This window comes from Vulpes vulpes, chromosome 9 (genome assembly GCF_048418805.1).
Source record: "Vulpes vulpes isolate BD-2025 chromosome 9, VulVul3, whole genome shotgun sequence".
In the NCBI taxonomy this organism is placed as follows: domain Eukaryota; kingdom Metazoa; phylum Chordata; class Mammalia; order Carnivora; family Canidae; genus Vulpes; species Vulpes vulpes.
The window spans coordinates 8,215,001-8,230,511 of record NC_132788.1 but is presented as its reverse complement, the minus strand read 5'-3'; the positions used below and the strand labels follow the sequence as shown (position 1 = coordinate 8,230,511).

Genomic DNA, 15,511 nt, shown 5'->3' with positions numbered 1-15,511 from the left:
CATCTACTAGACAGGCAGTCTAACCACCACACTGGAAGTTCTGCTGAATCAAGGTCAGGGTGTGGAAACCAGGTCAAAGGCAAGTCCTCGGGTTATCCATCCCCAGGGAGCGAGGGGTGCTGCCCAGAGGAGCTTGTTCCTGTTGCTCACTCTACAAGTTGTTTTCCTGTTTACCAAGCTGGAACTTTAAAAATCCCTGCAAAGTCCTTAAACTTGCCTTTCTCCTACATCCAAAAGCTGAAAAAAAACAAAAAAAAACAAAAAACCCTCAAGCAAGCTTTGTCTGTGATTTGTTAAAATTGTCTTCTGAGTCTTCAACATTGTGTTTAGTGTTTTTGCATAGCTGAATTCGAAAACAAAGGTCAGAAGCCTTCTTTGTAACTTACTGCAGACATTTCAAAAGAACAATCAATCTTTGGCTTAACACTAAGAAGTTACAGAAATAGACCAGTTTGGTCACTGGCTGCTTAAAATGGAAAAGCCAAAGGTTTTCCGGGAGGAAACAAAAGGACATGAGGAGTCTAGACTGACCACTGAGTGTGTGTGTGTCACGGAGTGTGATTGGAAGTTTTGGGGGGCTTGCTCGGCGCTATCTAAATCCGGTGAGCGTTTTGGGGTGTGGAGGAGCAGGATCTTCAGCTGCTCGGCTGTTTCTGAATGAAGGCATTTCCCGGTGGGTGGATTTGCACGGGAAGAGTGTGTGCATGGGCAGCCGGCTTCGTGCAACCCTGCCTGTGTGGACAGAGGGTGAGTGTGTGTCCCTGGGGCTGGCATTAAGTGTTACCCGGCAACCCAGTGTGTCCGGGTGTGTTCCCCCAGTGCTCTCCCCCCTGCTCAAGTCCATGGGCGCAGCCCGCTTGGAGGGCGTCTGGGCTGTGACGGTGCCCACGTGATCAGGTCTGTGACAGCCCGTGTCCGGCCTCGGAGATACATGCACAGAAGCTCAAGCGGTGCATGGCTGGGGTTCTCCCAAGCTGCTGCCTTTGGAGATTGTGGCTGAAACGGGGTGTTTCCACTTGGCCACGTGCGTGCAGACCTTTCTGTGTCTGAGTGCCGGACCATGTAAGGCTCCAGTAGGACTCTGCCTGTAAGCTCCTGGCCAGGCTGTGTCCCTCTCTGGGGGCCCGATCGGGGGCACCGGGGGAATTTTGCAACAGTAGTGGCACATGACAGACCCTTTTCACTGTCCTTGCAGGCATCTTTTGAACTCAATACTTGGAACCAGCCCAAAGTCTCTTGGTACTATGGGCAGTGATCCCTCTGGGCAAAAATGAAATGTCTGGAAAAGTAACAAGGCAAGACCTAAGAGTGCCTAAAGCTGGTCCTGAAAGGAATTTTTCAGAAAGGGGGGGGAAAAGGGGGAGAATTTAAAAATATTTTTGAACAAAGAAAGTGACATCTTTGAAATAATCAAAGAACTTTCTGGGTTGGTTCCTTTAGCGTTCTGTTCTATTTTGGTTCTCAAGAGATCTATTTTCATATTAAAGAGGTGAAAAACCGGGTTCAGAAAAGGAGATGATTTGCTCAAGCCTCACAGGGAGGTGGAGACAAGAGTTGAGACTAGAACCAGATCCTGAGGGGTACCCCCCTCTCCCCGGGTTTTCCCAGCCTATTTCTGTTTCTGTTTCTGTTTACATCTGTGTGTCTCTGGGCGTGTCCCCCTCTGGGCTGTGCACAAGCAGGCTCTAGGTGTGTCCCATCTCAGGACTGGCTGGGTGTTTCTCCACTGCAGGGAAATTCCAGGGGGCAGAGCCTGCCCCGGCTGCGGTGAGACATTATTTCCTTGGGAGGAAACCAGCTCTTGGCAGCCAGGAAAGAAACAGTTTCCATTCTGAGAGGGAGGAGAGGAGAGAGGCAGGGAGGAGGCAGGGAGGAGGCAGGGAGGAGGCAGGGAGGAGGCAGGGAGGAGGCAGGGAGGAGGCAGGGAGGAGGGGGAAGGGAGGGAGGAGGCAGGCTGGATGGAGGAGGGGGAACAGAGGGAGGGAGGAGGGACTGAGCCACCCCAGGGCCCACAGGCCCCAGGCTCCCTGAAGCCTCCAGACACAGGTTTAAATTTAGACCTTCTATTCTGGTTCTTGCAGGCCGGCCTGCCCTGAAGCCATAGGGCCCGCCTGTCTCCCCAAGCACCACTGCTCCTCCAGACCAGGTCCAGGGGGTGGGCCCTGGAGTAAGCGCTTCTCCTGGAGGGGGCAAGCCCTGTCCCAATAAGTGTGAGGTACTCGGGAATGGGACAGAGACCGAAGCCAGAAAGCCAGCACCCTGACTCACATCCAGAACCTGGGGCCCGGGTGTTCTCTAGCCCCACAAACTCCACCACCAGAAATGATCACGGAGAGTCAGCCACATGGGCACCTGAGATGGGACCTGACATAGGAAACTTGGGCCAGGGAAGGTTGCATTTAGTGCACTGGCAACACGCAACAAAACGTAATGATCATTCCTGTGAAACCACGTCATTGGTCTCTGCTCAGCTGTCCCTACGGCGTCGGCCCCTACCTCTTCCTCTCTGCCTCTCACCTGCTGTGCTTTCTCCGGGGGCACCACACTGTCAGCTGACGTGCCACGTATTCCTCTGACAAGTTCCTCTCCAGACTGGAAGATCTGGGAGAGCAGGGGCTTGGTTTTGCTCACTGCTCTGTCGCCCGGGCCTAGAGACGTTGGCTGCGGGAACTCAACATTCGCTATGTGCCAGGCACTGTGTGCTCTAAATGCAGTAACTAATCTTATCCTCACTACAATCCTGGGAGGGTTTTTACCCAAGTAGGAGAATGAAGAAGCCCAGAGAAGTCAAGAATTTGGCCCAAGGACATATGATTTGACCCTGGCAGTCTGTGCTCCTTACACACACCCTTGATCACCATAGTGACTTGGCCCTTTCCACCAGCCTGGCGCAGCCTCTGCTGGGGAATCTACTGCTCTTGCCGAGCTCCCTGTGCCAACCTCAGGAACACTGAGCCAAACCCCTCGCCCCTGCAGCCCACCCAGCCAGCCTGGCCGTTGGACAGGGAGAAGAAGTGCATTCATACTGAGGGGATCCAGAATCTCTCACTGTGAGGAGTTGTTTTTCTTGAATTCCCTGGATCTAAAAGCAGAGCCTCTCAAAAGAATTCAGCTGTCATAAATCCCCTCCCCAGGAGTTGTGCAACAAGGAAGATGGACTCTTTTCACTGGAGAGACATTTGCTTTGGGATAAGAAATCACAAAGACGGGAGCCTGGGTGGCTCAGTCGGTTAAGCATCTGCCTTCAGCTCAGATCACGATCTGGTGTCCTGGGATCGAGCCCCACCTTGGGGTCCCTGCTCAGCCAGGAGCCTGCTTCTCCCTCTGCCCCTCCCCACTGCTCATTCTTTCTCTCTCAAATAAGTAAATCAAATCTTAAAAAAAAAAAAAAAATCACAAACATATTGTCACAAGACTACCATTCCTCCCATTTTCCTAAGGGCCCATTTATCTTCCCTAAAAGCCATTTGTTTTCCCAGAAAAGCCCCTTTCCCCCTCCTCCTCCCCTATTAGGATGGTATAAAAGCCCCAAATTCTAACCACCTCCTTGAATCACATTTTCCTGAACTCACATGCATGTATGTGAATTAAAAAATCTGTCTTTTCTTTCGCAAATCTGTATTTTGCCAGTTTAATTTGCATGTTCCCAAGAACTGGTTTTCTTCCCAGACAATGCTGAGTTTGATCTGGAAGGAGATACGCTGGTGGTGCCAGTTTTCAGATAGAAGGGGACACGCTTGCCCTGACCAGGATGGATTTGTGCTAATTTTTCTTCCACCTGGTCACTCTACATCCGAGGACACGATAGTCTCTGCAACTGAGTTTCTTTCACACAAAGCTAAAGTATTCAAAGCTCCTTCAGTCTCATCAACATGCTTCCCGCTGAAAGGCTCACCAGGAAGAGCCACGGCCCCAAGCTGCGGGTCGGCTAGTCTTAGAGGGCAAAGTGAGTGCTCACTCAGGAATTCACCAATGTCTGCAGGGCAACCCTTAGCTCTGTGGGCCAGAGAGGATCCCTTTTGGCAAGACTGACTCACAGTAATCAAAGTCACCAAGTGCTGATGTAAAAACCAGAATGCCATCTTCTTATTTTGCCAGGAAACCTGCCTGGCCAAGATGCTTCCATTGGCAGGTCTGGACAGTCTCTCTCTCTGGCAGGAAACCATACTACACTGAGATTTCTGGGTGGGCCTGGGATCCATTGGTGTATCTCAGTGGCTCAAAGCAATGAAAGGGTCAGAGGTCCATGAAAAGCCCCCTGCCAGACATATGATTTGTTAGGAGAAAGCACCTATTCCTCAGCTCAAAGCTTTTTTCGGAGGATGACGTGTAAACACCAATAAACTCAGAACTGCTCCCAGTGGGAAGAGAGGGCAGCCCATCTACCCAGCCCACCCCCAGGGAGCTTTGGGGAGCACTCATGCCTCTGAGCATCTTTCTGAAGTGTCCCCAGCCAATGGCTGCTGGCCTGCCTGACACACCTGGGAGAGAAGCTGGAGAGGAGAGTTGGTTGGTTGCCAGAGATTTCCACATTAGGGGAGTGACATTTATTATACAGAGCCCCAAGGTCGGCTTGGGAAGACAAGGTTCTTGGTTCCCTAACACCTAGATTTGGGGGCTCCACGAAGAGTCTTCTACCCAAAGGCCAACCTACCTCTGACCCCCAGCCCCGAATTTACCTTGCAGCCATTTTTAGAGTTAAGATACAATAGTCCCATGAGGCCTCTTTTGAAATGCAAATCCACCTAAAGAGGAATACAGACCTATTGAACCCAGGATCCTTGGACTTTTGTAGGTCGGTAAATGAATTCTAGAACTATTCTGAAAATTCTGGCTCTGTCTGGGTACTCCTGTTTCTATGGAAAGACATTCTTTTTCAACAGACTGCTGGGAAATGACCAGAGAAATAAAAAGGGAAAGAACCAGGAGGAAACTATTTATATGTAGATAGAAGCAATTTCCAAGACAATATTGTTAAAGTAAAAAGCCAGGTGCAGACCTGGAGCCTAACATCTTAGGATTTAAATAAGAAAAGGCAGGGTTCCAGTTCACCTTCCTTTTGGCTTTTGATGTGGTGAGTGGCTCTGGAAGGAAAGAGAAGCTGGTGAAGTTTGAGGTCAGGGGACAGGGAGGGAGAGAAGCTTCTTACCATCATCTCCTTTACGACTTTTGACTATTGGCCCAGGTGCTCAAAGAACAATTGGGGTTTAAAAATTCATGTGGCCTGATACTAAAGTGCAGATGCGCCTGCCTCTAGCTCTCAGACCTAGTTCTGTGCTGGGCCGCTCACCTGCGTGAGGATCTCCTCACCAGCCAGGTAGCACCGCACGTCCGCGTGCAGGCACCCAAGGACCTTGGCAAGGGACCAAGTGGCGAGTGGGAGCGGCACAGAAGGTGGGACTAAAAGGACCACAAGCATCGAAACAAAACCACTGAGACAGGGAAATGAAGGACTCCATTAAAAATCTGTTTTGGGGAAAAAAAAAATCTGTTTTGGGGGGGATCTCTGGGTGGCTCAGCGGTTTGGCGCCTGCCTTTGGCCCAGGGCGCGATCCTGGAGACCCGGGATCGAGTCCCACGTCGGGCTCCTGGCATGGAGCCTGCTTCTCCCTCCTCCTGTGTTTCTGCCTCTCTCTCTCTCTATGTCTACCATAAATAAATAAATAAATAAATAAATAAATAAATAAATAAATAATAATCTTTAAAAATTTTGAAAAATAAAAATCTGCTTTTTGGGGCAGCCCGGGTGGCTCAGTGGTTTAGCGCCGCCTTCAGCCCAGGGCCTGATCCTGGGGACCCGGGGTCCAGTCCCTCGTCTGGCTTCCTGCATGGAGCCTGCTTCTCTCTCTGCCTGTGTGTCTGGCTTCCTGCATGGAGCCTGCTTCTCTCTCTGCCTGTGTGTCTGCCTCTCTCTCTCTCTCTCTCTGTCTCTCATGAATAAATAAATAAAATCTCAAAAAAAAATCTGCCTTTTGCTCTTTTTCCTGCTTCCATCTTGCTAGGACTTGCATCCCCACCTCACTCGACACATGCCCCATAATGCAAATAGTGTATGTCCTCCTTATAAAGAGCAAGGAGTCCATGATTTCTCTGGAATAGTTCCACCTAAGGAAGGGCCAGGTGAGAATGACCAGAGGGAGGCCACCGTATCTGTATCCCAGACCACCAGCGAGACATCTCAACACCAAGACCCCCTGGTTCCAAGGAATGACACCCAGGCCCTTTGTTCTAACTGGACCCTGGATGCCTAAGAAGACCCATACACCAGACCACCTCCTCAATAAAAACCCCAGACCCTGAATACAGACAGGGCTCTCTCCTCTCCTTTCTGAGTCTCCTAGACACTCTGCACCTGCATACTCTCTCTCTCCGTTCAGTAAATCCTGCTTTTGTCTTCTGCTGGCTCACGTTTGATTTCTATCCTGGGAGTGGCCAGTTACCCTCTTGTCTGGTCCTGCGGGAACCCTCCAGGTCCCCAGCCCTGGCCCAGTGGCATCCCCAGCAGGGTGCCATGTGGGCCAACCCCAGCAGATGGCAGCGTGTAGCCGGCCTGCTGTGGAAAGGTGCCAACTACACACAGCACACGGGAGGGGGGCAGGAGAGAGGACTGGCTGGGTGACTCTGAGGGTGGCAGGCTTGGTGGGCAGGAGTAAGCAGGTTCCGTCATCTTTTCTGTTCATAGGCCGCTCTGGAGTCTGGTGAGGCCTTTGGATCCTTCTCAGAGTGAGATTTTTATTTGTTTGTTTATTTGTTTTGAGGTAATCTCTATATCCAATGTGGAGCCCGAATTCACAACCCAGAGATCATGAGTCACAAGCTCCACCGACTGAGCCAGCCAGGCACCCACCCTTAAGAGTAAGACTTTTAAATGCATAAAGTAAAAACTGCTTGAGACTACAAAGGAAGCAAATTATATTGAAATACAATATAGTGGTGGGTGGGCCTGGTAACTATTATGAGTTTGAAGTCATGATGAGAGTAGATGATATTCGATGTTGGCAACAGCTGTAGTGTGATTTTAAAAAGAGCTGTGACTCCCACTAGGGACAAAGTCCCAGGAACGGCCTCTCCTACTGTGCTGTGATGTATACGCACACAATTGAAGGAAATGCTAGATTTCAATGAAAGATTAGCGAAAATAGACATGTAAATTTTTCCCTGCCCAAGAGCATGGACTCCCAGAACCTTCCTCACAGGCTAAGAAACTGAGGAGTGAAGGTTTGAAGGAGCACCAAGTGGGGAAGAACATGGATTTCTAGCCCATCTCCCCAAACCAGTGTATATACTTCTGCTACTCAAAGTGAGTGTCAGCTACATTCCTCAAGCCCATTCACGTTGGATAAGACTGTGTGTGACTGTATCTAGTCAATGGATAATGGATAGTAAGAGCACCCAGAATTATTCCGTTTCTCCTCCCTGGACCAAGTTAACCCAAAACAAACAAATGAGCAAACAAAAGAAACAAACTCATTTCACTCCTTCTCCAAAAAGAACCCCATTTGTTCTAGTGCATTGTTCATGGTAATGTATGGTGGAGTCTGCCTCAATTGTTCTGAGTCTCTGAAATATTATGTAAAGCTGAACCCACTGCTGATCTTCACTAAAAACAAAGCATGAGCAGGAAATAAACCTTTGTTGTATTAATTACCTGAAAACAACAACAACAACAAAAGACAAAGTAAGTTGGCAGAAACAAAAGCAAAAACAACAAAAATGGGAGTAGCAGGGACACAAGGGAGACCCCTGGGAGGCCCAAGGAGGTGTGGGGACTGGTCTAGCTTCTGCCAGGATACTTTGCCCCAGCTGGAAGCAGGTGTGAAGTTTACAGGAGTGGATGTCCCGCCCAACACCTCCAGGCCCTCTGGTGACAAATGAAAAATCAGGGCCTGGCTGGGAAGACTGGTCAGGGCTCCTCACCCCTCATTTCTCCATCTCCCCTCCAACACCGCCCCAGTTCACTTCACTCTTGAGGAGACTATGCCTGAGTACCTGGAATCAGGAAACCTAGAAATCCTCCAGGAGCTTCCTCCCTTCAAAAAACAGTTCATTTCACCTCAATGGCCAACAGGGAGGAGATGGAGGGAAGCTCTTTCCTCTGCTAATGCTTCAATCCTAACAGACACTCCAAGTCTCACTAAAAACACAGGGGTTCCTGGGCGGCCCAGTTGGTTAAGCATCAGACCCTTTTTTTAAAATATTTTATTTATTTGTTCGTTCATTCATTCATTCATTCATTCATGAGAATGAATGTCTCAGTTCATGAGAGACACACAGAGAGAGAGGTAGAGACACAAGCAGAGGAAAAAGCAGGCCCCATGCGGGGAGCCCGACGTGAGACTCCATCCCAGGACCATGCCCTGGGCTGAAGGCAGGCCCCAAACTGCTGAGCCACCCAGAGATCCCCATGCATCAGACTCTTGACTTCAGGTCAAGATCTCAAGGTCATGAGATCAAGCCCCACATGGCTTCGGATTCTCTCTCTCCCTCTTCCTCTGCCCCTCTCCCTGCTGGAGCTTTCTCTCTCGCTCTCTCTCCCTCTCTCAAAAAAATAAAAAGAAATCAAAAGAAAAGCACAGGCCCAAGGGAGGTGGGTGGGAGGATGGGGTAACTGGGTGACGGGCAATGCGGAGGGCACTTGATGGGATGAGCACTGGGTGCTATACTATATGTTGGCAAATTGAATTTAAATAAATAAAAAAAAACCATAATGAAGAAAGAAAGAAAGAAGAAAGAAAGAAAGAAAGAAAGAAAGAAAGAAAGAAAGAAAGAAAAAGAAAGAAAGAAAGAAAGAAAAGAAAGAGAAAGAAAGAAAGAGAAAAAAGAAAGAAAAGGAAAGGAAAGAAAAGGAAAGGAAAGAAAGAGAAAAAGAAAAGCACAGGCCCAACATGGCAACACAAGGCCAAGTCACGTAACTGGGCTTAATACCTAACCTAACTGCAGTTTGAACCTCCCCCAGAAATGGCAGCCTTAGCCTGTCTCTCTGAAGTTTTTTATTTTTTAGTAATCTCTACAACCAACGTGGGGCTGGAACTTAGGGCCCTGACATCAAGAGCACCAGCTCTTTTGACTGAGCCAGTGCCACCCCATCCCCCAATTTTCTTGAAGCACCAGTGAGGTAATCCATCACATGGGCCCTCTGCATTACCCCCACCACAAGGAACAGGAGACAACCCTCCTAAAAGACCCCCTCCCCAGGGAAAGTACCTTGCCTGAAGCAAACTTTCTTCTGTTTTGCTAATAACTTCCTCACCCCACCCACCTTCCTATAAAAACCTTCCATTTGGTACAACTCTTGGAGGTACCCCTCCCCTTGCTAAATAGGATCCTGCCCAGTTCCTAAGTTACTGAATAAAGCCAATTAGATCTTCACATTTATTCAGTTGGGTTTTTGTTCTTTAACAGTCTGAACCCTGAAAAACAGGGCAGCCAGATGCTCAGTTTACCAGCAGTCTTGTTTTATGTCTCTGTACTTGTCCTTTCAGTTTGCTTATTTGGCTTGTTTCTTCACTTTGTGTTTTAAAAAATTTAAACACATATGAAAGTAAACAAAGTGGATGCCCATTTACCCCCTCGCCCAGATTCTACAGTTACCAATCTTTTGCCACACTGGCTTTGTCTCTTTATAGCATAATTATTAGTAGTGCCCTCTTTCACTCCCCAAACTCCTGCTTTGGACAACTAAATGTGGTATCTGATCCTAGACAGGATTCTGCACTAGAAGGGGAAAAACTGCTATTAAGAACATCTTCGGGGGGCGACCCACTGGGTGGTTCTGTTGGTTAAACATCTGCCTTTATCTCAGGTCATGATCTCAGGATCCTGGGATCAAGCCCCATGTTGGGCTCCCTGGTCAGAGGGATTCTGCTTCTCCCTCTTCCTCTCCCCACCCTCCACCCCAACTTGTGCTCTCTTTCTCTCTCCCAAATAAATAAATAAATAAATATTAAAAAAAAAGAACATCTTATAAATAAATAAAATTAAAAAAAAAAAAAAAAAGAGGGATCCCTGGGTGGCGCAGCGGTTTAGCGCCTGCCTTTGGTCCGGGGCGCGATCCTGGAGACCCGGGATCGAATCCCACGTCAGGCTCCCGGTGCATGGAGCCTGCTTCTCCCTCTGCCTATGTCTCTGCCTCTCTCTCACTGTGTGCCTATCATAAATAAATAAAATTAAAAAAAAAAAAAAAAGAACATCTTCGGGGGGCGCCTGGGTGGCTCAGTTAGTTAAGTGTCTGCCTTTGGCTCAGGTCATGCATGATTCCAGAGTCCTGGGATGGAGCCCCACTTGGGGTTCCCTGCTCAGATGGGAACCTGCATCTCCCTCTCCTTCTGCCCCTCCCCCTTGCTTGTGCACTTTCTCCCTCTCTCAAATAAATAAATTAAAATTTTAAAAAAGTCTTTGGGAATGTCTGGGTGGTTCAGTGGTTAAGGGCCTGAATCTTGATTTTGGCTCCAGTTGTGATCTCATGAGTCACAAGATTGAGCCCTGTGTGGGGCTCCGTGCCAAGCATGGAACCTGATTGGAACTATCTCCTTCTCCCTTTGCCCTACCCCACCTTGTGTTCTCATTCTCTCAAAATAAAATAAAATAAAATAAAATAAACAAAAAGAAATATCTTTGGATCAATTGATAAAGTTGAAATATAAATAGAACAAATGCAAATATTATGTCAAAATTATATTTAGTGAAGATAAAAAATTTTGGTAATGTAGGATAACTTTGTTATTCTTAGGAAATAAATAAGAGTAAGGGGCCTTAATATATGCAACTAGCTTTTTTTTTTTTTAAGATTTTATTTATTATTTATTTATTCATGAGAGACACACAGAGAGAGGCAGAGACACAGGCAGAGGGAGAAGTAGGCTCCATGCAGGGAGCTCGATGTGGGACTCAATCCCGGGACTCCGGGATCATGTCTTGAGCCCAAGGCAGACACTCAACTGCTGAGCCACCCAGGTGTCCCCGCAACTAGCTTTTAAATGTTTCAGGAAAAAGTATGTATAGGTGTGCCTGGGGTTGGTTGAGCATCCACCTCTTAGTTTTGTCTCAGGTTGTGATGTCGAGACTATGGGATTGAAATCTGAATTGGCTCCACACTCAGCAAGGAGTCTGCTGGAGGTTCTCTCCCTCTCCCTCTCCCCCAGCTCATGTGTGTGCATGTGCTCTCTCTCTCAAATAAAGAAATAAACTTTAAAAAGTATGTATATACACATATGTATATATGAATAGGTATATGTATGTATACAAGTGTGTATATATGTATGTGTATATATATATATATTTAGAGAGAGAGAAAGAGGTTGAAAGTAAATACGAAAATATTGAAATAGGCAACTCTGAATAAAAGATATAGGAGTATCTTATATTATTTGTATTCTTGCAACTTTTCTGTATGTTTGGAATTATTTCCAGAAAAACTTACCAAAAGACAGATACTAGCAAACTGAAGAGCCCTAGTATGGATGACACATTATTTGACCACCTTACCTAAGATTCATCTAAAGTCTAAAATGGCCAACATGGGTTTAAACTGGAGGTAGATTCTAGGATTCCAGTCTTAAGGAGTTCCAGTCCCAAAATTTAGTGTTTTGTTTTGTTTTTTTCTCTGACAGGCATTTGTATTTGTATGAAAGGCTACAGAGAATATTCATAAAATCAGCCTCTATTATTATGTTCCTATGGAGCCCTGGAGCAGGAGCAGCAGGGGTAGAGATGACTGGATGTGGCCCCCGCCCCAGAATGCTGCTGGTAGTTGGGGGCCACCATGATGAGATGGGTCTCTGCTGCCCCGGGTCCAGCCCAGCCAGTGGGCCCTGAAGTGCTAGAGGCCTGGACACAGGCACTAGAGCCTAGGTGCTGGCCTACAGCGATCTCCTACCTGGGGTATCCCTGCATATCATTGACAGGACACTGCTGAGCACTGGAACAAAAGAGAACATGAATTGACCATCCATATCCCTCACCCATCACCTTAGCTTTTCTTTCTTCTGTCTTTTCTTTTCTTTCTTTTCTTTCTTTCTTTCTTTCTTTCTTTCTTTCTTTCTTTCTTTCTTTCTTTCTTTCTTTCTTTCTTTCTTTCTTTCTTTCTTTCTTTCTTTCTTTCTTTCTTTCTTTCTTTCTTCTTTCTGATTCTATTTATTTATTTGATGGAGAGAGAGAAAGAGCACAAGTAGGTAGAGCAGGAGAGGGAGAAGCAGACTCCCCACTGAGCAGGGAACCTGATGCAGGGCTCCATTCCACAACCCTGAGATCATGACCTGAGCTGAAGGCAGACACTTAACCCACTGAGCCACTCAAGCGCCCACACCTTAGCTTTTCACAAAGGGGTTTAGGGTACATGAGTATTCTGAGGTCCAAGAAAATATCTGGAAGATCTCTACCCCATCACTCCTTTTTCCTTATCCCACTCTGGGTAGGAATTTAACATACCTCCCCTTGTCTCCCGGATGTCTCTACTCAACTGGTGGGTCCCCTCCCCTGCCTCTTCCTCCGCCCTTGAACTCATACGTATAATAACAAAATCAACGGCCAACATTCACTGATATTTTACGCGCATCTCTTCATTTAATCCTCCCAAGAACCCAAGGAGGTAAGTGCTGTTACCCCATTCTACACAATCTAGAAAACATCAACTAAGTTCTCCAAGCTCCAGAGTGGAACAGGTAGGACAGGAGGGGTAGGGTAGATGAGCTGCACATGGGAGTTGTCCCAGGACCTGGGAGCCCTAAGGTGGAAAGGACACAGAAATGGGATACAGTCCAAGATTTACACATCTCCATGACTACAGCAAGGTGTCCTGAGAACAGACCTGGGAACCAGGCTGCTTGGGTTCAAACCCCAGCTAGCTGATCACTAGCTGAGTGACTTTAGACAAGTGTCTCCACCTCTCTGTATCTGTTTCCTCCTCTGTGAAATGGGGATAATAATAGTCCTTCATGAGGTGGCTCTGAGGATTCATGAGTTACATACAGAGAATTTTTTTTTAAAGATTTTATTTATTTATTCATGACAGACACAGCGGGAGAGAGAGAGAGAGGCAGAGACACAGGCAGAGGGAGAAGCAGGCTCCATACAGGGAACCCGACGTGGGACTTGATCCTGGGTCTCCAGGATCACGCCCTGGGCTCAAGGCGGCGCTAAACCACTGAGCCACCAGGGCTACCCTACATAGAGAATTTTTAAAATGTATTTATTTGAGAAAGAGAGAGATTGTGCATGAGAGGGGTAGAGGGAGACGGAGACCCAAGCAGACTCTGCTGAGCACAGAACCCAACCTGGGGCTTGATCTCATGACCTGAGATCACAACCTGAGCTGAAACCAAGAGTTTGACACTTAACTGACTGTGCCACCCAGGTGCTCCTATACACAGAGGGGTTTTTTTTTCATAGAGGTTTTAATTTTAGGACAGCATTAGCTCTTTTTAATAAAATGCTGCCTTCTATGCATCCCTCACTTAAAGTTACTTGACCTGGAAGACTCACCTGCTTTTTCAAAATCAGTTAGTTTAGCCAATAGAGGCTTGAATGCTCAAGTAGTACTCTCTTGAGAAGGAAATGCAAAAGGTTGAGAAAAAGATAAAGTGGAAAGATTGCAGGAAGCATGGGTGTGTGTGTGTACATGCATGTGTGTGGTTGTTTTTATTTGTGTGTGTGTGTGTGTGTGTGTGTGTGTGTGTGTAGCTTTTTTAAATGCAAAGAAATAGATCTGCAAGGATACACAGCTAACGGCTAAGGGTACCTTCAGGGTAGCATTAGCAGGGAGAGAAGAGACAAGGCTTCTGCATTGTATTTGTATGGGTGTCAGCATTTTTCAAAAAAATTTAATGAGGGGGATCCCTGGGTGGCTCAGCGGTTTAAGCGCCTGCCTTGGGCTCAGGGCGTGATCCTGGAGTCCTGGGATCAAGTCCCGCATCAGGCTCCCTGCATGGAACCTGCTTCTCCCTCTGCCTGTGTCTCTGCTTCTCTCTCTGTGTCTCTCATGAATACATAAATAAATTCTTAAAAAAAAATGACTAGCATGTACTACTAAGTCTTTTTCAAATACTTTCTTTTTCTCAAATACTAGCCAGCCCATTGAACATGGGCTGAAAATGGGTTTATATATAACACAGGAAAAATTTTCCTAAAACTTTAGGGCTTGGAATTTCCACCAGCACAACTGAAAGGGGATATTCTCAGCAGGGTCTTCAATTAAAAAGATTCCCCTTGCCATGCCCACAGCCCACACCCTTCCAACAGTGATTTACTGAAGACTAAAGGAGGTATTGCCTAGTTGGTGAACTGCCTGTGAATGGAGGTGATGCTGGATATCTGGAGACTCCTTCTCCAGGGTCTTGCCAAAGGAATTTATGCATTTTCTGGTAAGGGCTGGACCAACTGCTTGCCAACCCAGAATTGCTGAGATTACAAATTTGGGGTAATTTTCCCTCCAACAGGCCATACTCTGAGTGCTTTACAGCAGCAATTCTCAAAGTGAAACGTGCCAGGAATCACTGGAAGCTTTGTTAAAATGCAGATTCTGGTTTGGTAGCTCTGGGGTAGGGCCCAAGACTCTGCATTTCTAACCAGCTCCCTGGCCCACAGCCCCACTTGAGTAGGGAGAGTCTGGAGTACTTGACCCAGAGGCCTTCTACCCTCCTGCACTTGCTCCTTTGGGGACACAACCTGTTGATTTCCATTAAAATTTTGTGCCAGACAGTTCCTGGTGTCATAAGTATGAGCCTGACTGCCGTATGCCTTACTCTTGATGGACACTGGTGTCACTGTTTGGAGACAACTTCATCATGGTAATAGTGCCAGCTTCCCAGAGTGAACCAGCTTATCCCATGCCTAGCCTCATGGAGTGGCCAGGTAGAGAGCTGAGGTGGAGCACAGCCTTCCCTCCCCACCCTTACCTTTCACAAAGTATCCTAGCTACCTAGGCAAACATACATTTCTCAACCTGCCCATGAAACCAGTTTCCCCAGATCCTTCCAAGATGGTTCCTACCTGTTGGGTGTGCCTCCCCCATCCAGTTGTGGAACAACAATCATTTAACAAAAATTGAAAAATGGGAATAAATGTTGTTGAATGTATATGAGGAATCATATTTTCCTACTTTTTTGTTGAAAATTCATTATAATTTTTTAAACTTTAGGGGTGCCTGGGTGGCTCAGTCGGTTAAGTATCCGACTCTTGGTTTTGGCGTGGGTCGTGATCTCAGGGTCATGAGATCAAGCCCCCCTGTCAGGCTTGAAGCTCAGCTCAGAGTCTACTTAAGACTCTCTATCCCTCTGCCCCTCACCCTCCCCATACACACACTCTCCCTCTCTCAAATTAATTAATTAAAAGAAAAAATAAAGCAGTTTCTTCTCTGGGGCTCCAGGTTGGCTTAGTCAGTAGAGCATGAGACTTGATCTCAGGGTTGTAAGTTTGAGCCCCATGTTGGATGTAGAGATTACTTAAAAAACAAAAATATGAGGACATATAGGTGAGTTAGCTGTTGAGCATCTGCCTTTGGCTCAGGGCCTGATCC

The 15,511-nt window shown here is 47.1% G+C and overlaps 1 long non-coding RNA gene across 1 annotated transcript; it reads left to right on the top strand.

The window, feature by feature from the left end:
• The first annotated feature begins 539 nt into the window (after positions 1–539).
• On the top strand, positions 540–3,615 carry LOC140593823 (uncharacterized). Its single transcript, XR_011994123.1, has 2 exons — positions 540–747; positions 2,082–3,615. It is a non-coding gene; the product is annotated as an uncharacterized lncRNA (long non-coding RNA).
• Positions 3,616–15,511: the final 11,896 nt, after the last annotated feature.